The sequence below is a fragment of the Amblyomma americanum genome, chromosome 3, assembly GCF_052857255.1.
Source record: "Amblyomma americanum isolate KBUSLIRL-KWMA chromosome 3, ASM5285725v1, whole genome shotgun sequence".
Lineage (NCBI taxonomy): Eukaryota > Metazoa > Arthropoda > Arachnida > Ixodida > Ixodidae > Amblyomma > Amblyomma americanum.
The window spans coordinates 207,233,013-207,258,987 of record NC_135499.1 but is presented as its reverse complement, the minus strand read 5'-3'; the positions used below and the strand labels follow the sequence as shown (position 1 = coordinate 207,258,987).

General features: G+C 46.0%; 1 pseudogene; it reads right to left on the bottom strand.

The window, feature by feature from the left end:
* LOC144124357 (oxytocin receptor-like) overlaps positions 1-23,021 on the bottom strand; it is a 52,693-nt pseudogene extending 29,672 nt beyond the window's left edge.
* Positions 23,022-25,975: the final 2,954 nt, after the last annotated feature.

Genomic DNA, 25,975 nt, shown 5'->3' with positions numbered 1-25,975 from the left:
CTGTGCAAGCCGGTGAGCCTCTCGTTTTTATAGCAACGGCATTCCATCCTGCCGGCTTATGATAACCATGCGGCACATGCGAAAAGTGCAATACTCGACAAGTCATATCGGCGCTCATACGTGAACGGACGGCTGTTGAAGGAAGTAGCTCAAACAGCGTCGCAGGAAGTTGGGCGTGCGTTCCCAGTGGGTATTTGCTTGTCTGCTTCTATGGTTGTGCCGCGTCGAATGACCAGCACTACGCGGATGTCGAGCAGGGGAGGGATTTTCGTCTTTTGTGCTGACTAAGGGCGGGCGCGGACAGAGCCGGCACCTGATCGGTAATTCAAGACAACCCTCTTCTAGGAATCGTCGTGTTTGCTCCCCTGCTCCTTCTTTGTGCCTTTTGGATGCTGTCGCCTAGAGTTACGACCACTCTGCTTGTATATACCGGACAGGTTATGCGGCTAGCGAGGCGACGCAGTGGGTCAATGCCGAGCACGGCGTCCTATAGCAGGGAAAACCAAGTATTGGAGCGGGAACTGCTGCGTGGCACACTTGCCATTGGTGACACGTAGCTGCTCTGACGTACTGCCTTTCACATTCAGGAGAACGGGTACGGAGCTTCCGGATAACCAGTCGAGGGCGCCGCATCCATCGTGGAGTGGAGTGGTGTATGTGTGTACCAGGCGCTGTTGTGATGTATCTGGCTTCTCGCCCACTTTGATTTCGTCCTGCTCAATTTTACGCACACGGCAATAGTCAGGAGTAACGATTTAGCTAGTAGGTGAGCGAGCGAACTTACGAGCCATTAAGTGAGTGGTGAGTCAGTGATTGGAAGTTAGTTCATGTGAATGTGTGAATGTGAGTGGTTGAGTGAGCAGTGTGAGTCAGTGAGTGGAAGTTAGTAAATGTGAATGAGTGAATGTGAGTGGTTGAGGGAGCAGTGTGAGTGAGCGAGTGAAAATGAGTTAATGTGAGTCTTTCAGTGAAAGTGAGTTAATGTGAATCTTTGAATGTGTGTGGGTGCGGGAGTAGTGTGAGTGAGTGCGCGAGCGAATGAGTATGAGGTGGGGGAATCAGTAGCGTGAGTGAGTGAGTGCATGAATGAGTAGGATACCGAGTGAGAGTGAGTTAGTGTGTTGATGTGTGCGTGTGAGTAGGTGAAGGAATGCGAGCGGGTGAGTGAGTGAGTGATTAATAGCGAGTGAAGGCGAGCAGGTGAATGAATGAGTGCGTTAAGGAGAGAGAGAAAGCCTATAATGTGAGTGAGAAGTGTATGTGAATGGGCTAGCAATCTGGCGGCCGGACCTGAGGCTATCCATCAAAGGAAAACCCAAAATGGCGACGCTAGGCCCTGAGCGCTATAAAAACCGTCTTAGCTAGCACCATACCGTTTTCCCCGATTTGACAATACGGTAAACAAGGGGAGCGCATTGTCTCAACGTTAAAAAATAAAGACCGCCCGCGAAGCCTTGAGGAAGGCGCAAAAAGGTAAAAAGAAAATAAGCAGTGGCCGCGATTCGGTGATACGATAGAAACGACTCGGCCAACGAACTTCCGCTATACTGGACGTGATCTGCACGGTACAGCGCCACTTCCGTGATTGGTGTCCGGGAAGAGCCTGATAAGGGAATGCGAAAAACTCTTGTACATCACTTGTACATTCGGAAGTATGAGCCGTAAAAAGGAGGGCGAAGAAGCGAGTTAAAAAAGCGAGATGTGGCTTCTGGTACTGTGTGCAGCCCCTCGGCCTGTTTTGTCGCTTTAGGGTGACAACAAGGAGCCTTGATACCAGACACGGAGCCGACCTTGCTCGGTGCACAAGGCACGAACTAATGAATAAGTGGCATCTCTGTATTTTTATATTTTGTAAGCCGTGACTATAGAACATAAGAAACCGTATTATATTGCCACCACGTGTGTGAGGAGCAGTATGAAAAGCAATACAGAACCTTGTATTTCAGGTTGCGAAAATTGAACAGAATACTTTCCCCGTCGCAACTCAAGTGCATGTCTGCTCTGGAGTATTCTTCTATGTGGCCAACACACGAGAGGTATTGTATTACATGGTCAACGTGGTTTGCAGAGATAGTTTTTGTCGATAAGGTGGCTGTTAGTGTGCATTAATGCAAGAAGACCATGCGTAGAGAGCTAGATAAGCTTGTAGACCTGTAAATGGTAAGAGGGATGTGTGCTGGCAAGAATGATGAACCAAGAGAGAGAAATAATATAAATATCGAAGGGTCTCCACTCTGTTCCAGGTCAAGAAACGAGCACGGCACTTTTTTTTTTTAAATAGCAGTTATCTCTCTCGAGCCGGAGATGAAGTCATTGTTTCCAAGGCAGCTTCTCCGCAGTTTAAACGTAATGGGCTAATAAAAAACACGGAACTTATACGCTTAGGTAAGCGCCGAAAGAAAATACTTGTGCGCGCACCGCTGGCGCTAGCAGTCAGCTCTCGCCGTCGACCATCGCAACACTTAGATATTAACATTCCCTTTTCTTATCTTCCGAACAGTTGCATTTTCAGAAAACCTCGCATGGCTACCCTTCCTTAATCACATATTGCCGCGGATATATCTTTTGAACCGTGAATCAGCTCTGAAGGGCGTGTTCGGGCTCATTTTCATTTTTTAGACATTTCAAGGAAAACTTTTGTGTTTAATTTGAAGTCTTAATTTATTTCGCCCGTCTTCGCCACCTTTTCTTTTTTTTTTCTTGCGTCTTCCTCATCTCGGTTGTCGTCGCCTGGCAAGGTGGCGCGTTGGCGGTTGTCAATCTGTAAGAGTGGAACTGTCGTTTCCGAAACGCTCGACATCCTTGCATTATATATGTTTGAAAACTAAACATTTTGTCAGATTTGGCTGTCTGGTTGGGTTTGAAGACTTATAATAAACTGCACATCTCCAACAAAATTTTAACTTTAACCCAACGTTTCGAAGCCGACTCGGCTCCTTCATCAGGGGTGACTGAGGGCAGTAGCTAGCGTCTTTTAAATATGGAGAGGAGGGGGGGGGGGGTTAAAAGAACGACACAGCTGTCGTTCTTTTCACCCCTCCCCCCTTTTCCTTCATACTTAAAAGACGCTAGCTACTGCCCTCAGTCACCCCTGATGAAGGAGCCGAGTCGGCTTCGAAACGTTGGGTTAAAGTTAAAATTTTGTTGGAGATGTACAGTTTATTATTATATATGCTTGTTACAGCGAGCGACTGTGCTCTGAACGCTTTCAATTACATGCTCGCGGGCACCGGGCCATGCTTTTCTGCTTACGTGCCGCACTGACGCGACACGTAGTTAATAAAATCACTAGTCGCGAAGGCTGCACGGCGACTAACTCAGGAGCTGACGCCGTGGACATACTTTAATATACCTCATTCGCGCTGGTGCATTGGGAACACACGAGCCCCAATTCCTTCGCGCTGGTGAGCGCCGCTCACACTGCGTCGCTGACCTTACTGTCGTCGAAAAATGGCGCCTCTCATGCGACAACCGCACGAAGTGTATCCCGAATGTTATTAGAGTTGACTGAGGGTTCAGGCGCAAAGTTTTTCGGGCTGCGAAAGGGCGGGCTGATAAAGTTTCACTTTTCTCTATGCTTCGTAACGCAGGAAAAGAGGCAACAAGTTCACGAGCGAGCCATTTTTTTTCAATAACATATAAGAAAGGAATGGCGCGTTAATTTATTTTCATGTTCGTTCACCTTTAAGGGGGCTTCGAACGATCTCGTTGCAACAAAAGCATGGGCCTAATTAGATCTCCGTTGTTGAGGTTGAAGTCGCTATCGCTGTCTTTTTTGTTGCGACAGCAGCCTTAGTAACGCTGAGTTAAACTTTAATAACCCCCGGGTTCGAGCGCAGATTAATTATAAAGCACTAGGAAATTGCGTTTCGCGCTGTCAGTCACCTGAGAGCTGTGACGCAGGTCGGCTACCATAAGCTGCGTTTCATCAATTCGCGATAAAAAGATACACGTGGAGAAAATGTCGCAACCACCCCACGCCCCTACAGCTCCGTGTAATGATGACACCGAATTGGCCCTGAGCAGAAGCCCGGCGTGCAATATCTATTTTTAGGCCTGTTTCCAGTACGGTATCCTGTTGGAAACAGTTACAAGACACTGACCCCATCACAGCTTTAGTGCGAAGTTACTTCCGCCCATGGCAATTATAATGTCATTAAGATAGTGAGAAATATTTTTTTTCCATTAGGAGCTGGTTTGTTCTATTTTTAAATTTTGTTTTCGGCACTTTCAATGTTTATTATAGAACAGATGTGTGGTACGCTTACACAGCTTTCTCGGAACCTTTGCGTGAGAAACAGAATTGTCGACGATATATTTCTGTTCAACAGTAAATGTTCTGAGACACCAAGGTAAGATTTTTTATATCTTTATGGCTTTCTTCATGTGGCAGCCAATCCTTAATTAAAACATTGTCCAGCCTAGGGGATTCCTCTAAAGCACTGAGAAAAGTTATCTAATTATTGGCATTGACCAAGAGTAGCAATTGTAAGCGGCACAGAATCTTGAACTTAATGTTCGGCTTGGCTGGTGTTGGGAAATTAGGGTGAATTCGGCCCAAGAAATATAGCTGTTCCGCAATTTATAGCCGGATACAGCTTAAGTCTGCAGGGAAGCTCCGCTCACATTCAGGACCAGCGCACAGAATTGCTCCACGACAAAAAAGTAGGCCGTTGTTAAAACTTCTCTTGTTACTTAAACTAGAAGCAAATCACAAGAAAAAAATTATAAGCTCTAGAATTTTGATAACTGGCTCGTTTAATAAAATCAAACATTAAAAAGTTGATTTCGTTCACTGTTGTGATTGGCTAGCGGAGTAATACAAGACGCCGCGGACCGTGGCGCAGTGTTAACAACTGCTGTTTTTTTAAGTTGTATCATACTATAGGTAATTATAAATCTGTTCGAATATTCTTTAAACCGCGATTCTAGAATTCCTTCAGTTCCAAGGTCGAAATTATTTTTGTGCACATTTATCAATTTTGCGGAAATACGGGAAGTTGCGTTCAACTGCAAACAGAAGCTCAGGAACTAGGAACAACCGGCAGTGAAAGAGGTTTGCTACACATAGATATACAGTTCCGTGCCATGTTCAAATACGCTACCCGCTGTGCGTGCGTTAAAGTTTCAAATGAAACCTTTTGATCTCGCGTAATAAAATCTCGCACAAATAAACGCAGTGAGTTAATTCAGAAACTATGGTCAATTTATCACCAAATGAGCCGGCAGCGATGAAAACGTAGATGATGACGATGATTGCATCACTACAGATTACTAGTGCCGCCAAGGATTGAACGAAGTCAAACTTCATTTTTCGTTGGTTTTTATTTTTCTTGAAAATCACTTTGCGGGTTGTCATTCGGGAGCTTTCTTTTCCAATAAATTTAACTCTGCTGCATATATCTTTCCCTCTGATGCAAATATTACCGGGAAAAAGAAGGATGGACTACTGTGAGTGAGAATGGCGCCAAATAGCAGCTATGTGAGCTCATACAGTAGAAAGAAAACAAGCTACATCAGGTCCGGGCGTGGTCCATGCAACGGGTAGATAAAAGCGGCCACGTCGAGGTCTGTATACCCGTCCGCTCCAATGGCGGCGCCCTGATGTTGACTGCTTCTGCGGTGATGTAGCAGCACTGCTCGACATTGGAGGTTGGGGAAGTGCATCTATATAGCCGGGCGTAGCAGGACTGCATGTTGACGACCATCCCGTAAACGTGCTTCGTTAGTCCCCCACCCCACTGAGGTTTTTTTTTATTATATAACGAGTGGCCAGGGAAGCGCTTCGTGTATTCGCGGTCAAGGGGGCGCGGCTAATCTCATGGCGACCGCTTGACCGGACGCCTCAATGTCCTGCTCTGGCAGGTACACTTGATGGAACAGCCTCGTCCTCTCTCGGAGCGTAATACGGCTCCGAGGCCACAGAGCGGCTCCCCGAGACGAGAGACGTAAAGAGAGCAGCGAGCGACGTGATCCCTGCGCGAACCGAACCACTGGGCCTATGCATATGCGCAGCAGTTTCCTCTTCCACGCAGTTCGGTTCCGGCTGATCGCGTTGAGTAGTTACCAGGGAGGAGATTATCCCGGCGCTAAAGTCCACATCATCATTAGGCGCTTCTCTTTTTGACCTAGTTCAACAAACTAGCTCGTGTTACTTTAGATTAGGTATCATCAGAAGCCGTATCTATAGCCGCTGGTTTTCTCATTCCTGTCTTTGCTTCTGTGCTTAAATGCTGGCGCCAAGGCAGAGTCGCTGACGCGGATCGAGCTAATTGGCTCTCTCGTTCGTTCACGGTGAGTCTCGAAAGACCTCCATACTAATCGTTGCAGCGCCAGTTGCAGTTCCGAAGGGAAGACTCGTGCGTGTTGGATAAGACTGGTCACTCCATCTAATCAGCCTAACGAAAAGTGACTCAACCAAGAGAAGTTTTTACTCCCGATGTTTTCATTGCGAGCACAAACCAGCCAGGAGCCGGTGAGAGTAGAGAAGCCCGCGAACTTCGCCATTTCATCAACAACAGGACAAACGCTGTGACCGTTTTCTTCACTGCACTGTTTTGTCGGGTACTGTGTTGACGCAGGTAGCCCATGAAGAAGGTGCTTTCTGCTGCAGACAGGGTAGAAGATGCGAGCATGGTTTCACCATTAGGAAGTAAGGGTGGTCTCGGCACGTGTTCTGATTACCCTTGTAGCGGCGTTATCGCCATCAGCAGTGCTGCGCCGCCTGAGTTCGCAACGCGCGCTGGCGCTGGCTGCGTGGAGCCACCTGCCCAAGAGAATAAAGCCGTATACACCTGGTTCCCGGCTTGTTCGCTTCGTCCGCCTCTCACTCCGTCTAATTTGTAAGGGACTAAGTCCCCGTCCCTCTACACTCTCGAACTAGAAGGGAGTGGCCAAAACGAGGACATCTAACGCAAGGTTTCCGTTCAGATGTTGCAGTTGAAAGAATGGATGTGAACGATATATACCTCTGGATTCTTTCACGAGAGAGGGGCGGAAAAAATGCACAGTATTAGAACTGATAGCCCCACACTCCAATAACAAAGAAAAATTTCTTCATTCGTGAGGTTCTGCTCGTCGGAAGGAAGCACCATTTCGAAGTTTCTGAATTTCTTACCGGGGCATGCTCAGTCGTTCGAGCCCCTAACAATACTTAAAAATTGTAATTAACAACACCGAAAACAACGCGATTGTATTTTGTGTGATGATTCTTGCAATATATTATTTCCAAGAGAGTGTTTGTCTTGAAGTCTGGAAAAAGAAGTCTTCCCCAGAAGAATAGCTGCGGGATCCGGGGCAACCAATTCAGCCGCGCCGACTGCCTATATTAAATAAATAAATTGTGGCCGGGAGATTTATTGACACAAGCCAGAAAAGGGGGAGTAGTGGTGCCGGCATTGCGAGGTCAGCCAGTTCGAGCTCACATGCACGCAGCGATAGCAATGCCGCTGAAGCAAATATCCATCTTCGCGTTTACAAAACAAACACTACTTTATTCTTTTTAATAAAACTGACTTCAATTTCGGGCCAGCCGAAGCAGGAAGGCTTCTGAGGCAGCGCCTATTCGCCATCCTTTGTTCCAGGCCAGATTGCACATGGACGCAAACTAGCGACGTGCACACTCTAGCACTCTGGTGAAGGGCCTTTCGCAGCACTGTAACCGAAAATCGCAGTATTTCGATGATGCCATTAAGATTCCCGGCTAAATTTTCTTGCGGTTTTCGGTACGAGCTTTTAACTGCGGCAAAATATTTTTGCGCCTGTCGTCTAGTGATAAGAAGGCTCTTCAATGGAAAGAATGATAAAAAAATGTGACATGATTAATACGAGCCATGCAATGTGGTGGTCCCGGTTTTCAGCTCCGGTCAAACAGGAATTTCTCTTCAGCTCTGAAGATTCGAAAAAGGTGTGGAGCTTTCTTTTCTAGCCCTACGACAATGATCAGGTGTGCTTTAATGACGATAATTTTCCTGTACGACTTCAATTCCAATTTCTGAGCTACTCTTAAATCGCGGAACTGACGAGCAGGAGTTTTATGTGCCAGCGGCAATACGAATCCGTTGCATGTGCTTTCGAAGCGCTTTTTGTTTTTTTGTTTTGTTCACTATAAATACTTTAAAACGAAGCATGCATCACTCCTGTGCTGTTGCTTCTAAAGTGAGTCGAGGAATCCTCAAGCAGCTCCTATGCAGCTTTTCTTCCTCGGCCTCCAACATATATTGTATGGAAATAAAACAACTGAATTGCATTGAATTGAAAATTAGCCACAAAAATAACCAAACTATAACCGAACGTCGCGATTGTTCAGCTCACAGAATATCGCTTTTTTTCTTAAGAAGTCAATGGTGATATCTCGCGCTCGTGTTGGGGCCATAAAAACGAGGTCAATTTTTTTGATGGCCTTTTTTATTTATTTTAGATTGCGTCCATCATGTCGGCAGATTCGAGCAGCCCTGAAAATTTAACTTCAAGAATCGCGCAAATGTGTGGCTCATGAATCCTTGGTCCAACCATAACTCGATTAAAGCTGCTGTGATCACGGTTTCTCGCGGGTCACCGCGACTAGGAAGAGGAGAGCAGCAAATTACTTTTGCCTCCAATCTTGAGTCTTCTCTAGAGGGGCCGGTATGGCCCGTGTTCGCGCAGAGTAGAAAGCCTTGGCCATCAAGAGACCCGTCGCTAACAGCGGGTGACCGAGGCATCTCGAGAAGGAAGAAAAAATATAAAAGGGCGACAAATTATCAGACAGACAAAAACGACTCGAGCGTTAACAGCCAGCCGTTGCGCGAAATTTATCGTGGCTTCCTGTTTCCCACCTTTATGTATCTCGTCCCTATGTGGCGTTGCCGACCCCTGACATTCTTGGGAAACAAGGACAGGACTTTGAGGGAAAGAAGGTTACGAGGACGAACACAGCATGAAGCGGGTGCTTTCATGCGTTCTTGTCACAGGGAGCGTTTCGAGAGCTGTGCCGGGATCTCTCCGAAAGGAAGGTGCTTACCTTGAAAGGTAGGAGTGAGAGCAGAAACTTCGCTCCCTGCGGATGAAGCATGTTTGTCAGGCTGGATAATAGGATTACACGAAAATGAGCAACACGCAGCTATGAGAACACATATAAAACCTTAACCTGACGAAGAAAGTCTGAAAAAGGAAGGAGAAGGAAAGAAACGGCAAAAATATAATTACAAAAGAAAACAAGCGTCGTGAGTTATGAAGGCGACAAGTTAGATGGAGGATAGAAGTATGCTCAAGAAAGAATCGCCACGTACATATCTGCCAGACATGACAGAGAACGAGGGCTGGATGAGCAGACCCTGATCGAAATGCTCAGGAAACAGGCAGGATCACGCTTCAGTTTACCGCAGAAATCAGGTTTGCTGTATTTTGCAATTTTTCACATGTCCTTGCACTTGTAGTGCATTTGAGCATGTGCTTTCGGTCGTGGTAGCTCTGTGTGTGCGTGTGTGCGTGCGCGTGTGCGTGTGCGCGTGTGCGTGTGTGCGTGCGTGCGTGCGTGCGTGTGTGCGTGTGTGCGTGCGTGTGTGCGTGTGTGCGTGCGCGTGTGCGTGTGTGCGCGTGTGCGTGCGTGTGCGTGTGTGTGTGCGTGCGTGTGTGTGTGTGTGTGTGTGTGTGTGTGTGTGTGTGTGTGTGTGTGTGTGTGTGTGTGTGTGTGTGTGTGTGTGTGTGTGTGTGTGTGTGTGTGTGTGTGTGTGTGTGTGTGTGTGTGTGTGTGTGTGTGTGTGTGTGTGTGTGTGCGTGTGTGTGTGTGTGTGCGTGTGTGTGTGAGTGAGAAGGAGGCGGTGTCCAAAAGCGACACGGGCTATGAGGAACAGCGTAGGGGAGGGTTCCAGAACAATTTATACCGCCTGGGGTTCTTTGACGTGCGCTGACATCACCCAATAAACGAATGCCTTGTTCTTCGCCTCCTTCGAAACACGGTCGCCGTTGTCGGGATCACACCCACCTCCTCGGGTTCAGCAGTCGAGCATCCTAACCACTGAGCCAACCCGGCGTGGTTAGCCATCCATTCTCGTATCATTGTCTGCGCAATGTCTAAACCAAGGAAAAGGAGAAGCGCAAAAGCATGCTTTTGCGCTGCTCCTTTTCCTTGGTTCAAAATGCACCAACTAGCCCAAAAAGAGGTTTTACCGCAATGTCTAAACCATCGTTGTTCCGATCGGCGTGGTTCAGTCTTATTCCCACACTTAGTTAATCAAGCTTGGCGTTTCTCTTGCTATTCGCAGAGTCGCTGAGCAGAGTGGAGTAACGAGATGAGTGGTTCGTTAGGCAATAAATATGAAAGAAGCTAACACTTATCATAACAGAGGAATACATAAAGAAAAATGTTACATTTTTTTTACCGTTGTTGATTACAGTGGGAAATTACGGAGTCGGGCAATCATTTTAAATAGAATATAATTTTATAGAAATCTGAGGGGAAAAAAGCGACCAGACGCCACCATTGCGATCCGTATAGTCAAGTAAAACTGCGGATTCTACCCGGCTCTGTGATCATGCTTCGTTGTTCATTCTGATGTGCACATTACACACGTAGGGATCGTTGTGTCTAGCCAATTTTTTTCTGACCATGTTCTAAGAACTGCATAAACTATACCAACTACGTGTACCCTCTGGACAGATGTGCAAGCAGTCAGATATCAGATGAAGTGAGTGCAAAAAAGAAAGAAGCGAATAGATATTGGGAAGATTTGCGTACGGAAAGAGAGAGAGCCTGTGTCGCGTCCTGTTCAACACAATGTATCCTGCACGACTTGTCAACACACAAGAGAAAATACACTAACCACAAAAATAACAGCCTCGCGCGCCTTGCAAATACGGCGTAAGCCTAGCCACGTGCCTGCACGCAGTAGTCTGCGAACAACGCTACATCGGCCCACGTACAGGACGATGAACTAGCAGGTATATTTAATTCCTCGTGATAATGCTTACCGTCTTTTAATACATGCTTGCTATACATAAACCTAATGTCTTCGTTGTAGCCTGTACAGAAAATTTAAATATTTGCGGAAAGACAGGCCCATCGGAGCTGTTGTTTAAGTCGAGGCGCATCCAGTCTGCACTTTGCTCAACGTGCGCTCAAGAAGACTATGTGAAGCACTTTCACATTTTTTTTTCTACTCCACGTAAAGAGGCTCGTGAAAGCTGACAACTTCAGGGTTTTCAAACGTAAGGCACTCTTTCTGCGAGTTAAGTCGGTGGGTACAGAACATCCAGTGCGTTCCAACTCAAGGCACACACACGCGTTCAAAGCGTATGCAAATACATCTCCCTTATCGTGTTATTTTGACACTGAAAACCTTGAACAGCACCCCTTATTTGTTCAAGCATGGCCCGGTGAAAACACACCTAGGGTGTAGACAACAGACGTGTTGCATCTAGTGGCCACGTTGGACATTTGGAAGGTTACGCTTGCCGGAGAATTGGTCGCACTAACTAATTTATCCAACACTCTTTCTACTTTTGAAAAAGGAATGTGTCGCTTCGCCAAAAGCAAAGTTTTGTGCCGAGTTTCGGCCTTGTTCCGCCGCCAGTACCTAACGCTATGCATGATGACATCGTATTCAAGCCTTTTCCACATACAAATACACATTTCAATCGATCGAAGGCGCTTATTCTATACTCACTTGTATAACAGCGTAATATATGAGACTCGCCTGAATAATTTTAATTTGCTAGGAACGCGGCACTTTGAGTGTAGTACGTTAAGAAGGCGGTCAACTTATATGACTCGTTCGCGAAGGAAGATTACACGACCTTCAAAGTGAATGCCATTCTTTTTTCAGTAGATCGACCCAACACGCCGCGAAAAACGTCTTGTTTACGATAGACTTGCTCCATCACGTGAACACAGCTTGACCTTTCCAGTTCTCTCCAGCGCCCGTTACGGCCACTGGCCATCGAAGCACTGAATCCAGCTTCTGCTGCCAGCTTCCCGAAAGGAATTAGGGCTCTCGGAAGCTTATGCGGTTGAGACCATGCTTCACTTGTTTATGGCACTCGGGGATACGGTTGGCTCTGGCAGCTAAATGAGAATCCAGGCGAACGACGGCGATCTGGGGTTATAGCCCGCGCAAGATGTCCTTACACGCCAGAAGAGGTAACTTACATGCCAACAAGGAAATGAAAAAAACAACTCTTTACTTACCATGGCGGCTTTCTTTCTTTCTTTCCTTCTTTCTTTCTTTGTTTCTTTTTCCTTCTTTCTTTATTATTTTTCAGTTATCTCTTTCTGTCTTTCAGTTTTTCTTTCTTTTTCATTTCTTTCTTTCTTTTCTTTGTTTTTTTTCATCACCAGGATAAGCACTACAGGCCGGTGCGGGAAAGCTGGAAAACTCATTAAGAAAATAAAAGAAATGCTCCAGACAAGGCGGCGCGCTTCAATGAAATTGCCTATTTCGTTTACCGTGATTTCCGGTATGCACTCCGCACCCCTGTATAGTCCGCAGGTCTCAGTTATGGATTTAAAAAAAAATGGTTTTTACTAGACTGCCCTCACCTCATACTCAGAATTGCATTGGGAATTTCATGTGCTATTGGCCTATATTGACCAATAAAATGCTGTGTACAGCGCGCCAATAGATAGCACGCGAAGCACGAAAAAAAAAATTCCGGTTTAAACATGTATAGACCGCGGGCTGCACACGGAAATTTACGGCACCGTTCCGGCTCATTACTGCGTTCCAAGAGTACATCTAGTTTCTCGCCATCAAAGATAAACATCGTGAAAACATTTTGCTGTTCAAACCTTAATTATAACGGTGTTTGAACGGAAACTAGCACCGAAGAACCTAACATGTAAATCAAGACTATTGCAGAGCGCTGACGAATTAAGTCGGCGTCATCAGCCTGATCACTTGAGAGCCAATGATGTTTGCACTGCACTGTGCATTCTAATGCGCACCCTCTTCGACAAACAAAAAGCTAGCAAGGAGTTGGAGAAGCTAGCACGAACGAACGCTTGCTCGTGCACTCGCAAAATGCTTAGATGAAGGCTGCGACCAGCGCATTACATAGTTAACGAGTGACCATATGGTTTCCTTAATGAGGGCGCATGCCTGCAGCAACCCTCTGCTCAGCACTTGAAGCGAAGCAATTAAAAAGCAACTCTATCGAAGAGTCTGGAAGTAGGAAGCGAATTCACTTAATGGGCACAAGTTTGTCGGCACCGCTACGAACGGTGCGCCTCTCATTAATGGCGGCAGTTTGTTGATTCCTCATGCTGGTGAGGTTTTCACCGTGCTATGTGGGCCGTTGGTTCTTGTGCATGTGCATGTGCAGCGAAAAATTAAAGAGGAGTGCTCTGGATTTTTTTTTTTTTGGCGCGTGTAAAAGTCACAATTTCATTCGGAGGAACCGACAGCAACAACTGCTGTCCTTTCTATGTCCCTTTTCCAACCTCGGTGTTTTGAGGCAGTACACCCTTTTAGCTTTCTTTTCGTAAAAGTATTATCTGTTTCTCTCTCTCTTTCTTAGTATCTTTAATTTTGTACATTTTTTGTACGAAACTTAGGCAGCATGTTCATCATAACAGCCACCGCCCAATCCGCCTATTTCGCATTCCGAGTCCCAATTTACATCCATCTGAATGTAATCAGGCGTACATTACGAATCGCTATATAAATAATAAGTCTGCTTTCTGTTGGCAAGGAGGAATTATTGGAACTAGAGGTCTGGATTTGTTTATTTGTTTTCTTAGTTAGTTGATTGGTTGGTTGGTTGGTTGGTTGGTTGGTTGGTTGGTTGGTTGGTTGGTTGGTTGGTTGGTTGGTTGGTTGGTTGGTTGGTTGGTTGGTTGGTTGGTTGGTTGGTTGGTTGGTTGGTTGGTTAGTTAGTTGGTTAGTTGGTTAGTTGGTTAGTTAGTTAGTTAGTTAGTTAGTTAGTTAGTTAGTTAGTTAGTTAGTTAGTTAGTTAGTTAGTTAGTTAGTTAGTTAGTTAGTTAGTTAGTTAGTTAGTTAGTTAGTTAGTTAGTTAGTTAGTTAGTTAGTTAGTTAGTTAGTTAGTTAGTTACCGGAAATTGCGGTATACAGCTTTCGGGCTGTATACCGTTTTTTTATAATGTACAAGTATAAAACCTAAAACTTTGGCTTTGCAAATTGTACGCCATTTTATTTTTAATATCGCCCGAAATAGCACAAAAATTTCCAACAGAATTCTGTGCTCAGGGCGCGGATAAAATCGAGCCCCGCCGAGTGTACAACTAGTGCTGACTGTGTATCGAAAATTGCAGCACTCGTGAATGCAAATAACGAGAGCTTTTTAATTATTAATACGCGAAGGGCAAAGTAGAGTGCAGGCTGGCCCGACTGTGAACGTGTTTTCGTGTCCCCTACTCCATCCCTCGTTCGTTTTTTTTGAGCTTTTCCCTAAACAACAGACGCAAGTGAACTCTTTCGCATTCGCGGCACCCAAGCACAAAAAAAAAACAGACGAGTGTAGGTTGACATTCACATATGTCAGCCGCCCACTCTTTTCATCTCGAAGCGCTGGAAAACCCGCCGGACGCATATTCTCCCGAGTTCTGCATTATGAGCAAGCTGGAAACAGCATTCTCGAAAACAGGCCTGGACAGGAAATTCCAGCAAGCCGAATTTGGGTGCTCGTTCAGACGGATCTCGAGCGACGGCATATGCAGGAGGGGAGGGGGGATATATGGGTCTTTTTCTGGGTCGGTATAATGAAACCATTTCTTTCGAAATGTGCGTGTTCCAAGCGCTATATATGGTGGTGCAAACTGGACTCAAGCCAGCGATCAGGAACGCGAAGAACAAAATCGAAACATCGTTTATTGTTTGCAATGCGTAAGTATGGAATGATTGTCAACTATATTTCGTATTTGGGCTTTCCAGTGTAATGGTATTGAAGTACTTACGTGAATGATAATTAAGGACAACAAATTCAGCCCAGAGACGCTGGGTTAGAGGGACGTCTCTTCCGAATCCAGTACAGTCCCCGCGACCGGGACCGAACTCGCTTCATTGAAAGCCACAGCCGAACGGCAAAGCCATCAAGCCACCACGGCCGGTCACCTATAATGCCAAAAGGCGCTGTGTGTATTATATAAATAAGCTAAATAAATAAAATAGCTCAAAAAGACAGAAAAGCGCGTTGTTCGTGGGCGCCAAAAACGCCACCCTCTGTTCTCCATTTGAGACAGGCGGGCGTTACGTCCCCGCCGAGGAACCCAGTTACAAAGCTTTTTCCTTCCAGCCATCAGAGTCTTTTAGAGTTGAAATTACCGCTGAATTTAAAACTTCTGTTTGCTGTTGGCTAAAGAGCAGCACGCCCAGGACGACCAGAATAACCTGATGACCCGGAACACCCAAATAGCTACGGCAAAAGGGGCCACGGACCCTTATAAGGGCTTCACTCTCTGGCGACCGCGCTCCAACCCTGGCTCATAATAAAAACTTTTCTCTCTCTCTCTCTTTCCGAGCAGTCAGAGTATTCGACCGTGATGGAACTTTAAGTACGTCGAAAGACACTTTCATTTTTAACTTTAAATTTTTTTTTTCTCAGCACAGGCCAATAACGTATGCATTACTATCCTTGGGAGCGGAGACGGCAGGCTGCTTAATGACGCTCTACTCTCTAGCTTGGCAAGCGAAAAAAAAATAAAATTACGCACGGAAAGGTCCCATAAAAAGCCTTCTCGAACGCAGCAGGAGGCAACGGCTGTTACGAGCCCCGCAGGGAAAGCAGGGCTCAGTTCTGGAATAAGGTGCTCGTGCCGGCGGTTCCTTGAAATGTGACACGTGTTCCCGAAAGAAATAAACTATGTGGCGGGACAAGATTGCTTTTTCTTGTCGTAAGTAGTCGAAATCGCTACCTATTTTGTCTGAAAGTGCAGCCATCACCACAACTTTAGACTTTTGTATGTGCACGGGAACGGTGTATGTATTATATTGAAACTCTTTTTCTCATAAACCAACGTCTGTGCGAAAGTAATGAGCTACCACGAGTACAAGAACACGTACAGGACACGTAAAGCTGAAGTTGTAACGCGAATAACATCAATTTAACCACGGCATCTAAGTACATTCGCTCAGCGATTGTGTCAACCTGTTTAAATCGGCAAGTTTGCACTTGTATGCAGTAGGCAATTCTCGTGAACGAGCATGTGTGCTCCCTTTTCGTTTTCTGTGTTCGCCTCCTTGGCGCTAATGACACCTAGACTACCGCCTGTTCATACACAAAAATGTGTTTGTTTAATTTTAAGCCGCCCCCACCCAGTCATAGCATATTAGAAAGTTATATTGTTCATTCACTTGCATTACGACCGAAAGAAAGCTGCTCAAAACATTGGTACAGGAATATAAAGTTTCGTAGACTCTTCACACCATACATTACGGAGATAGATGCACGCCGCTTCTGAGCTGAGCTGCAGCAGCAGCAAACAACGAGGCGTGTGCACTTCCTCATCGTTATATACTCGCCACAAAGAATTCCATGCAGTACAGTGAACTCTATTGCGAGGGATGAGGTTCCCACGTTTTCGGTAGTTCTGTAAGCTTTCTGTTTCTGTTGTCTGCACTGTAATTCAACCTAGTTTGTGTAAAAAGTCAATTTAGAACTGTAAAATACTTGATAGGATGTTGGGAAGCATTCTCGTGAACTCTGCGTTTCTAAAATTCCTGAAGAGTTGTTTTCATTATTAAAATCAGTTTATAAAATTTTTCTATGGCAATTAAATTTGACGTAATTTTATAACCGTAAGACTTGGCCACTTTTACGTTGTTATTTTCAGCGAAAACTCTAGTCACCGGTACTCAATGAAATTATGTTGTCAGCAAGCCGTAAATAACAAATCCGAAAAATTAACAAATTTGAACAAAGCTGTGCGTCATAAACACGCTGAGTAGAGCAAGTTATCACGCTTTACAAGAAATGTCAAAGTTTCAGTAAAGTATCTGGGGACTCGTTGTTTCCGGCCTTTGAAGCCACGAATTAAAAAAATAACTTCCGTTGCACGCGTCGAAAAGAAAATTTAGCGAATTCATATTTTCACTGGAAGTTTTCTTCGTCGTAGGAACTGGTAAGAAAAATATGACTGAAATGCAGTGGTATTAGTAAATGAAATTCGGATCAGGTTACTGAAGTTGTTTTTAAATAGTTTTTTTTTGTGAAAAAAATAGTTTCAGTCGATTAGATGTGTGCAGAAGTCACCATCATAAGGCTGCCACTCCATACGAGTCCAGCATTCTTGGGCAAAAATTTTTAATATTGGAATATTGCAAGGTACTGTTATTATTTATTTATTTATTTATTTATTTATTTATTTATTTATTTATTTATTTGGTACCTGCATGGAAGTATTGAAGGTATTGTTACATTATTGCGATGCGTAACAAAATCTTTCTTTTAAAGTTTTCCATCACACGCATCCAGTAGTCAAGGCTGCCATATAAAACCAATAAGGAACGTTTTTGACGAAAACAAAAACGTTAATAGCAAAAAATGCAAACCTGCCGAGGGGAGATCTGCCAACATATTGATTGTTACAGTGAAATTTTATAACATATGAAAAAATTTCGTTCAAATACTATTTCCGGTTTAAAAAAAACAGTTTTGTATGGAATTTCTGAGTATGAAATACCGAGGTGTGGGTATGTGCTTCCCCTTTCACCTCCTTTCTTCTCAAAAATAAGTAACAACAGCGGATAGTTGTGCAAATTTGTGTTCAAGTGAGGAGGATTTATAAGCCCTGATAATGGGCAGCTAAACTATTAATAGCACTTGAATACCGCAGCTTAGATCTCTCTAGCCTTATCCGATCGCCTCTGCTCTCTGAGCCGAGCGCACTTACCGCTTTGCGCGCTGTGCATGGAATCCTTAAAGTGCACGACGAGCTCGCAAGGACCACGGTCTGCATAAGTGATAAAGGTGCCACAAACCGCATCCGCGAGAGCTTCAGAAAGTTTTCCCTCCACGTGGTGATCCCCAAGGAAGACCACCGCGCAGGGTGATGGCGGAGAGAGCCATGTATGCTCTCGCTCCCTGGTGCACAACATATTGACTTCGATACCGCGGACAGCGAAACACACAGCTTCACACGGAATATTTGAGTCGACACTACAGCGATCACTGCTGTCGGGACTCGACCTCGCGACTCCGTGCCTTTAGAGCCGGATATCTTGGCATTAAGATATCGTTAGGAAAAGACATGCGCCTGCAATTACTTTTTAATTAACGAAAATTTATAGCACCCTTTCTTTCTGGCCTTGAAATTAAAACAAGAATGCAGATAAAAAGAAGCCAGTGTATAATTTATGATTCTAAATGGTATTTAAATTCTTAGGGACGCTGTAAGGGAGGGCTTCCTGTTAAAAACGGTCAGGTTGGGTGTTCCTCCACGATGTGCATAGAAAATTCAGAAAACCACAAAATGACCTTACCTTGTATTTGCGTCAAAACTTGAACAAAAAAAGAAACGAGGAAAGAAATGCGTCTTCGTGCTTTTCATATCTTCAGAGCGGAAATTTTCGGGGCAGGAAAAGTGCGTGATCCGGATGGCAGTTTAGAGCAGAGCATCAATGAGATTATGTTGATGATGATGACGATGATGATGAACCAACGAGATTGCTGTACTCACTTGTCCAGGCGTCGCTCATGTCGAGGCCCGTGCCCCAGTACATCCACATCTGGACGCAGATGAAGGGCGACGAGCAGATTATGTAGAAGCTGATGACCACCACAGTGATCTTGACCGTCTTGATCTTGGCGCGAGACAGGCCCCGGGCCGACGTGTGGCTACGAGGCACCAGTGTCCGCGCGTGCGAGGCGCACTCTGCGCCCCCCAGGCGAGGAGCTCTTGAAGCGGTACGCCTTGCCTCGGCCCTCGACGTCCGAGCTCTTGCGTTTCAGGTACAAGTTCTGCCAGATGGCGCGGCAGATGCACACGTACGTGAAGACCAGCACCACCAGGGGCACGAAGAAGACGCTCACTGCGTACCACGTGACGTAGGCTCGCAGGACCCCACGGCTGGAGGTAGGTGCCCCAGCAGTCGTAGACTCCGGGCGCCACCTCCTGGTAGCTGAAGACGAACAGCTGCGGCACGCAGCAAAGCAGCGACACGGCCCAGGCGAGCGACACCAGCAGCTTAGACTTGGCCGGCGTCCAGGAGCATTTGGAGAGCGGGGAAGCAGATGGCCTGGTACCGGGTCTACGGCCGTCACCACGAGCACGTACGGAGGACAGGTAGGGTCCCCAGGATCTGGCCGTACTTGACGCACTTGCAGAAGAGGTTTCCCCCCTGGAAGCGGTAGGTGGTGCGTCCCAGCCCAGGCTGCGGCAGCACCGTGAGAAGGCCGTGGTGAGGTCGGAGACGCACAGGTGGACCAGGAAGTAGTACATGCGCGTCATCTTGGAGCGGCGCGCGTTGGTGCCACCAGGACGCACGAGTTGCCCGCCACGGTGAAGGCGAAGATGAAGGTGAGTACGGCGAGCTCGATGAGCGCCAGCGACTCGTCGCGCTGCATGGCGGCGGTGCCCCAGTCGGTCGCGTTGTCGCCGGCCGCCGATTCGTTGCCAGCGGGTTCCTCTTCCGCCGCTCCAAGCGGCGTTGGCTGCCAGCGGCAGCTCCTCTTCCACGCAGCGTAGTCATGCTTATTCTCTGTTTCGGGGGTGAACGGAAAAAAAGGAAGAAAGCGAGTGTCATGTCTGACTGTAGTTTTTTTTTAATCACCAAAATATGAACGAATGAAAGCAAAAAAATTATTACCTTCACATTATGTTGCCTCATATGCCCACATTCAAAAGCCAACTTCAGAATTTAATATGCGCCGCTAATGTTTGAGAAATTTATACGTCGCCAATTACCAAAAGCTAGCGATAGGTCCGTTTTGTACTGCTGGTCCGACTTGGTGTGAAAGACCCAATCGAAGGCGTCGAACTAACTTGTAGGCCCAGTGACAGTAAACAATATTTTATCCGCACCCCCCATCCTCCCCGCCTTATCCTAACTTCAAGAAACCCGCTCATCAAGCCCTCTTTGATCACATTATCACAAACTGCAGTATCGCGAGAGCCGTGACTCCGATGCCCGCATAGCTCTTATGACACGAAATAATCTGGGCTCATTTCATAATGTCTGGCTCGTAGACGTCGAAGTTTTCAATGAAGATGTACTAAACCCGTGACGCCCAAGGCAGTTATCACAGAGGTGCCCTGTATGAATACCGTGGTCGAAAATTTTTCACGTGGCTTGCTATACATGCGAAGTGGTCAGTAGCTTCGTGCCGATGGGCATACCGAACATTTCAGTAGCTTATTAGAACTTCGATTTGGGTCCTTTTGCCTTTTCAAAAATTCATAGCGTACATTTTTGTCGCTTTGTAGTTAGTCTATGGCACGGTGTAACGCATGTTGGCAGGTGAAGTTAGCGTATTCTTTTCGATATTTACTTAGCCTGAGATGTAAAAAATAACCCGCAACTTCACTTCTTGGTGTATTTTCACCATGCCCCATTGCAAGTTTTCTTTTGTTCCAATCTTCGCTGCTGCTGCTTGTCATCGAGAAAAATCGGCATTTTCGAGCATGCAGCTGCTGCAAAGACATCAGGGCTCTTTTTAGTGGTCACTGCATCGAATGAACTCTACAAATGTATCTTCGGGTACCCAGGTGCCGCTCAAAACCGCAGGTGGCAGCAATTACTTAATTCCCTCAGAGATTGTTCAGAACTCATTCATGGCCGAAGATACGAATCTAAGCCAGCCTGTTTGACTGGACGAATGGCGCAGAGCATCATCTAGCCCTTCCTGACTGAGCACCCAAAGCGTCCAAATGATAGAAGTTACAAGTTTCTTACTTTTTGTTCTTATATATCATTTTCTTCAAAATATACAGACAGTGGCCGGGCTGAATAAAAAGAAATCTCGGTGTAATGTTCATTTCCAAACGCCCGAGCCAACGCAAAACATCCAATCTATCTTCATTGTTCCCTTAATTCGCGGCTTTTGTCACGGCCTTTGCTCGTTTGTTCGCGTGCCACACGATACAGAATCCGATTAAGTTCTGCCTGGCACACAAGTCCAGCAAGAACTTCTCGCAATTTCGCTAAGTGCTTCTTTTCCCCTTCAAGCTGGGTGCCTCAGGACGAAAACTTTTCTAACGACCAAACAAATGGCACGGCCACGGTACGCAAACACAAGGGCAGCGGCCAAGCGAAAGCAGTTTCGCCAACACACGGCGGTGCGCAGGAAGCTAATTGCTCCGAAAAATTGCATGCGCAGTGCAAGAACCACCAAAACGGGTAAAATGAGAGTAAAACAGCAAAAAATTGTAACCTGGTTCAAAACACCCCTTGTTCAGATTTGCGTCCGAGTTGCAGTTGCGCTGAGAGGAATTTTCTCATCTGCATAACTTAGCTTAATCCCCCACTCTTAGCAAAAGAAAAGACGTTACCACAGCTTTGGCTTCCCTGTTGCGTAGCTGGTCGTGGAGGCTGTAAAACTGAAGAAATATTTCTATCTTTTGAACGTGCAATTACAAACCTGATAAGGGGAGGAGGGGGGGGGGGGGGGCTATTATTATTTTTGTGCCACTTTTTGACGTCTTGTTGCGCCGCCGGCAAAGTTGCACATAACAGAGTTAGGACTGCTTTTTTTCATGGCTCGAGTACTCGTGTGTAAAGTTGCGTTCCGCCATAGTTTAGTCAGGGCGAAAGGAAACTTTTTCGACGCCCTATGCTTGGGCAGCCGCTCGGCGTGCAGTCTGCGCGTTCTTATGGCGATGGAAAGAGTAGACAGCTGTGAAAATGCACCGTCACACGTGCTCATTAGGCTCGCACGCCACATTAACGCGCGTCAAATAGACAGGTTCGTAAGTTAGGCGTCAGTGCTTAATGATCACGCGCGACTTTTGTGGGTGAAATGAGAGACAATCTGTAGAGCGACGTCCATTGTATGACAGAATAATTCGATGGTTTCTCCCATTGTTGCCTTCCTCCTCTCTCCGCGACAGCCGCATTCGGCCCCATGTAACTGCCGGTGCTCAGCCCTGGCCAATGGAATTGTAGCGCTCTCCTGAGGCAGCGCCTGGTAACGCAGCCGAGCGTGAACGTAACAAGAATAAAGAGCGCCCCGGGTCGCGTATTGCCCACTCATACCCCAGAGGCGCGCTCAAGCATGCGACACATATAAGTGCGGTCACGTGACACGATCTGGGCTGAAAAGCACCTCAGAATGCAACCTAAAAGGCAGCACACACCCAGGGTAATTGGTAAATGATTTGGGTACTGGCAACTGTGAGTTATAAAAGGGACAGGGTGGTTAGCGCTGTGTAACGCGCGATTCAGTGACAGGTGTTAAGGTATTTATATTTTACGATATGTTAAAGCTTTTCTATCAATTAATTAATAATAATTTCCAAGTTGACAGTTCCAAATCCTTACTTATTCCTCGGGGTACCAAACTAGAAATCGCCATTCTCTTTCTATAACACCATTAAATTCGCGAGTTAATTGTTTTAAATATTCCTTTTTTCCAAGGACCATAACTGATTGGAATAACCTCACGGATGATGTTGTCAGGCAGACATCATTACATTCATTTCAAGAGCATTTGCATTGATTGTTATTAATTGACCTTGTCGCTGTATTTTCTTGTTGAATTTCTATGTGCAATTCTGTTTTGTTTGTAATTCTGTATATTAACACAATGTTCCCACCTGCTATGATCTTGTGTACAAGATCGCAGTATTCATAAATAATAAAAATAAAATATGAGAGAGCGACCACATATCTTTACAGTACCCGGGCGCTACTACTACTGGACAGAGCTGGCGCGCGGTGTAATGAAAATGGCGGGTGAACGTTATCGGCATTGGCGCGATGGCTGGCTCACCGACCAATCGCAATGGGAAGGCATTGTCCGCTGTCGATGGCACTAATCTTGAGCGACAGCGCACACGTATCACCGTTTTGCTCTGCAACAAAATCTGGTGCCAACGTAAATAGGCATAAGTCCGCTGCGCAGATATCCCCCACGACCCCCGGCTCCTCCATGACCTGTACGTACGTTGACTAATAATAATAATAATTGGTTTTTGGGTAAAGGAAATGGCGCAGTATCTGTCTCATATATCGTTGGACACCTGAACCGCGCCGTAAGGGAAGTGATAAAGGAAGGAGTGAAAGAAGAGAGGAAGAAGAGGTGCCGTAGTGGAGGGCTCCGGAATAATTTCGACCACCTGGGGATCTTTAACGTGCACTGATATCGCACAGCACACGGGCGCCTTAGCGTTTTTCCTCCATAAAAACGCAGCCGCCGCGGTCGGGTTCGAACCCGGGAACTCCGGATCAGTAGTCGAGCGCCCTAACCACTGAGCCACCGCGGCGGGTCGTACGTTGACTACAAAACCACTTTTTCTTCATCTGCGAATTTCAGTGCACGTTAAAGATCCCCAGGTGGTCGAAATTATTCCGGAGCCCTCCACTACGGCACCTCCTTCTTCCTTTCTTCTTTCACTCCCTTCCTTATCCCTTCCCTTACGGCGCGGTTAAGGTGTCCGACGATATATGAGACAGATACTGCGCCATTTCCTTTCCCCAAAAACCAATTATTATTATTATTATATTCATCTGCGACCGAAGTCATTAGGAAGTCACCTCATTTCTAAGTTAATTATGTAAAACCAGCAGCAGGCACGTCTTTCTCCTCCCTTTCGCCTCCTTTCGTATCTGGCCTTTCCTATTCGGCTTTCTTTTTCCTTAGTCGACGAGTTCCTGTTTCCTGTGAGCATCACTGAAACGAAAAACTGGAGCACTTACCGTTTTCCTTTCAGATGTCTCATAAAAGAGAGGTGCACCCCGACTCTTCGAAAAAGTAAAGGAAACACAAACTTCATTCCGATTCTAATGACGTAAAAACCTAATTCCCGAATTTAGTTCTGTGTAGACTAAGCAGCCCTCTAGGACCTCTTCTGAATCCCCTCATCAAAAGCGCTAACGTCGAGCACGGAACGCATATTACCGCAGATTAGTTTTTCTCCGCAATTTTTCCGTAAAAATCAAAAGCACGCTGGACCAACAGAAAAACTCGTAACGTAACAGCCAATTATTGCAGTGACGAGCACTTATCGTTGCAAACAGCTCGCTCCGGCGAGGGAACGAAGCATAATTTATTGCTCTACTCCATCATTCATTTTCCTAATTAGCCACAGAAGCGTCGGGACGAAGTCCAGCTTCAAAAACGCCTACGCAGCTCTTTAGGAGTGGGTAGCCGGCTGCATAAGGAGAAATGACTTGTCGAGCACGCCAGCGTAATGCTTGGCGCGCGCGCAAATCCGTTTACGGTACCACGGCTGCAACAGCATAACGGTGTTAGCAATTCGCCAAATCTTTCTGGGGGACGTCTACGTGCCGTCCAAGTGAAAGTCATTACAGGAGCAGCCATATAAGGATTGGCCCAGTCTTGCCATTGCAGCATACAACGAACACGCCATGTTTTCAGCACGAACAGAAATGGCCGCGTTAAGTCTGAAGCATGCATCGCAAAAATTGCCGGTTGGCGTGCTTCTAAGTAAACACGCCGTGTGCATGGGGCAACTTCATTCGTCAAACCGTACCTCGTAGAATTTGGATTCGCTCCGGATGTAAGAACATGTCTTAACTCAATTGTTTTCTGGCAATGGCTCGCCAAGCCCTTCAGTCCCGAATTATTGTCCAATTGGTGGAAAAGTTTCGAAATTTCAAATTTTTGCAACGAACATTGATTACATTGCACAGCAAAAATGTTCCCTTCCCTTACACCTGATAGTTAATTGCTGCGTTTTTCGTCGAGTCCAAATATGTAAACACTGTGAATCGACAGTGATTTCAGTGTCTCAGTTATATTACATTTATTCACTTCTTCAGAACTGATTGCGTGAAAAATTTGGCTCATTTTAGGCATTTTAAAGCGCCGATGCATGCAAGACGAGAGAACGAAAACGAGACAACTAAAACGCATCCCCCGGAGCCGTGCTGGAACTTACGTGACACGCAGAGGCGTTCATCCTAAAAGCACGTCTTCTATATATCATCTTCGCTAAACATAAGCTGCAGTGATTCGCGACACATTTAACCCAGCAGAATCCAAAACCACGCAAAAGACGTTATGTGCACATATCTGTATACCACGACCGAAAGAAAAAAAATTATTCTATTTTTCAATTTTAATTCTAGGCTTTTAATTTTCTTTACCAAAAAAAAAAGGACGCACAAAGGCAATGCAACCAACCTATATTTTCTACTGTTTGTTTTCGAGATAATTTTTGTCAACCATAAATCGATAGACCTAGACAAAAAAAAAAGAAAGTCTGTATAATACGCTAGTCAATTTGTTTTTGGCTCTATTTCACTCTGACGATAAGCCGTACATGCTGCTCAGTGTTCTTAGCACAGTAGCGCGGCCGTGCTTCAGGCAATGGATGAGTAGTATGGAACGAGTCATGCTGGAATAATAATAACTAGCAACACATTCACTGCGCTACCCTCTGCGCAGAAAATAAGCGTGAAGGGTGCAACGAACGCTATGTTTGAAGAAATCGGCTCGAACATTATTAACCATTGAGCAATGCGCCATCTTTTCTCAGTGGCAAACACACATACAAAAGCGGAAGGACCACAGCCTCTTTACTTCCATTTGAACGGGTCCCCGCATTCAGCTAATATTCGCGGACAACTCGCAGTGTCACGGGCAGTCTCGTCGTATATATGTAATGTGGCCCAAGCAGCAACCGTAGTCTGTAATAAGCGGGCTTATTCGGGCAGCTCAACCTGGAATCAGGACGCTCGGGAAATACACTGGGCGGAGTTGCGCTACAGCACCGATGTGCTTTCTTCGGGCATTTTCTCTCTCGCGGTGAGCTCGGTCGTCCAGCGAAATTGCAGTGTTGCAGCCGAGTTGCCTTTCCGGAGAACAGGCGGGTAGCTAGCAACACCGTATTAGGCGCGAGGCGGCCAAGCAGCGTGGATGC